This window comes from Schistocerca gregaria, chromosome 8, assembly GCF_023897955.1.
Source record: "Schistocerca gregaria isolate iqSchGreg1 chromosome 8, iqSchGreg1.2, whole genome shotgun sequence".
Taxonomy (NCBI): domain Eukaryota; kingdom Metazoa; phylum Arthropoda; class Insecta; order Orthoptera; family Acrididae; genus Schistocerca; species Schistocerca gregaria.
Genome location: NC_064927.1, coordinates 276305731 through 276308558, shown reverse-complemented (window position 1 = coordinate 276308558; position 2828 = coordinate 276305731). Strand labels below are relative to the sequence as shown.

The window sequence follows — 2828 nt, the reverse complement described above, 5'->3', positions numbered from 1 at the left end:
CATCGCTGAAGACGACACGTCTCCATTCGTCCCTCCATTCACGCCTGTCGCGACACCACTGGAGGCGGGCTGCACGATGTTGGGGCGTGAGCGGAAGACGGCCTAACGGTGTGCGGGACCGTAGCCCAGCTTCATGGAGACGGTTGCGAATGGTCCTCGCCGATACCCCAGGAGCAACAGTGTCCCTAATTTGCTGGGAAGTGGCGGTGCGGTCCCCTACGGCACTGCGTAGGATCCTACGGTCTTGGCGTGCATCTGTGCGTCGCTGCGGTCCGGTCCCAGGTCGACGGGCACGTGCACCTTCCCCGACCACTGGCGACAACATCGATGTACTGTGGAGACCTCACGCCCCACGTGTTCATCAATTCGGCGGTACGTCCACCCGGCCTCCCGCATGCCCACTATACGCCCTCGCTCAAAGTCCGTCAACTGCACATACGGTTCACGTCCACGCTGTCGCGGCATGCTACCAGTGTTAATGACTGCGATGGAGCTCCGTACGCCACGGCAAACTGACTGACACTGACGGCGGCGGTGCACAAATGCTGCGCAGCTAGCGCCATTCGACCGCCAACACCGCGGTTCCTGGTGTGTCCGCTGTGCCGCGCGTGTGATCATTGCTTGTACAGCCCTCTCGCAGTGTCCGGAGCAAGTATGGTGGGTCTGACACACCGGTGTCAATGTGTTCTTTTCTCCATTTCCAGGAGTGTATATATAAAAAAATCGCCACTGCTGTGCTACCCTTCCTGCGACGCTCTGGACGACGATAAACGCGCACGCGGTGCGTGCGAAGAGGCGAGACGTGGAGGCTTCCGACCAAACAGTTTCCTTTAATTCGGCGCCTACACGCGAGCTCCAACAGGTACCCGACAGCGCCGAGAAACCGTACAGCTGTGAAATCCGATTTCGCGCACGATGTAAAATTCCCCGCCGCCTTTTGTCATTAGCAGCTTTGTTTCGGGACAGCCCAGGGGATTTTCCTGTTCCGCAGCGGTTAAAATACGGTCGGCGCAGGAGAAAGACACCCGCAGAAGAGGAGAGACCAGCGCTCGTGCTGGTCGTGACGTGGTATAAAAGCCCGCGGCCAGGCGTGCCAACCTCGCAACGCTGCACGTGCCCGGCTTCACAAGGGATTCCGCGGAGCTCACTCCCCCGGGGGTAATTGCGAATTCATGAAGCAAATTTACCTCTCTCTCTCTCTCTCTCTCTCTCTCTCTCTCTCTTTCTTTCCTTTTCTTTTCTTTTTTTTGTTTAACGGCTGCACGCACTGTTTGCACGCAACCAGTGAACACGACGTGCTTGTTTCCTGTGTTGCCGGTTAAGTAAGCGGAATCTTGACTCGCTAAACAAGAGAGCGTTATCTTGTATCCATTTCACCTACCTTATTTGTTTGTTTGCTCCTTTACCTGTGATTATCGGAAGTTCGATGCCCAGGGTTCCTTCCGCGGACCGCAGCCGCTGAGCCGCAGTAGCGTTTGGACGTCTTATTCTTTGACATTCAGCAAGGAAGACTGTAGCTCACTAGGCTTCTTCCTCTCACAAAACCGATTCAGAATGTCAAAGATTCTACCGCTGTTGTTTTCATCAAGGGCGAAAATTAACTTTCGGATAATGTGTTGCTACAAAGACAAAAAAAATGTTCAAAAAGTGTTTGAAATCTTATGGGAGTTAACTGCTAAGGTCACCAGCCCCTAAGCTTACACACTACTAAACCTAAATTATCTTAAGGACAAACACACACACCCATGCCCGAGGGAGGACTCGAACCTCCGCCGGGACCAGCCGCAGCTTCAAAGACGTTTTAATCGATTTCATAACAGTATTTGTCGAAGGAAACTCGTATATCACTTTGAAGTATGTTAATGGGCACGGCCTTCGTATTATTTAATTGTGCCACAATTTATTTCATGGTGTTACTTTACATCTATTAAGCTAGGACACGTAAACGCAGATGTGTTGTCTGTCATTGTTACTGCAGCCAGGCGCGAATCCAAGGGGGCGTGGCGCATGTGGGTAGGAGGCGGGGGCGGGGGGGGGGGGGGGAGGGGAGAATGTGGCTCATCATGACGGTCATAATCCCCCACCTTGATTAAAAAAAGGCGTTGATCACTAACTCCGTCCGAACAGGCCTCAGAAGGCCCAGTGGTACTGACCGACCGCCGTCTCATCCTCAGAATATAGATGCAGATATGGAGGAGCTCGTGGTCAGCACACCGCTCTCCCGCCCATTGTGAGGTTTCGCGAACAGAATCACAAGTAGTAAAGGATACATAAATCATTCACTCCGTCTTTAGGCCACCAGCCGTGTCATCCTCGGAGGAGGTTGCGGATAGGTGGGGCATGGGGTCAGCACACGTCTCTCCCGGTCGTAAGATGGTATTCTTGACCGAAGCCACTACTAGTCGGTCGAGTAGCTCCTCAACTGGCATCACGAGGCTGAGTGCACCCCGAAAAATGGCAACAGCGCATGGCTGCCTGGACGGTCACCCATCCAAGTGCCGACCACGCCCAACAGCGCTTAACTTCGGTGATCTCACGGGAACCGGTATATCCACTGCGGCAAGGTCATTGCCTGCATAAAACATTCGCAAAAAAAAATTATTGAATATCCAGTTTTTGGTTACTGTGTCACCATTTTAGGTACAGTAAACGTAAGTTAAAGCATTAAAATCACTTTTATATGCGCGTATTCCTAACTGGACTAATCATGACAACTCAGCCTTTATCATGAATATTCCACTTGCGACTATGTGCAAATATAATTGGTTTTAATATTCTGTTTACATTTTCTGCACCGGAGATGGCTACACAGTGACCGAAATTGGATA

At 52.0% G+C, this 2828-nt stretch overlaps 1 pseudogene; it reads right to left on the bottom strand.

The window, feature by feature from the left end:
* Positions 1 to 2455: 2455 nt before the first annotated feature.
* LOC126285542 (5S ribosomal RNA) lies at positions 2456 to 2573 on the bottom strand (annotated as a pseudogene).
* Between the last annotated feature and the right edge of the window lie 255 nt (positions 2574 to 2828).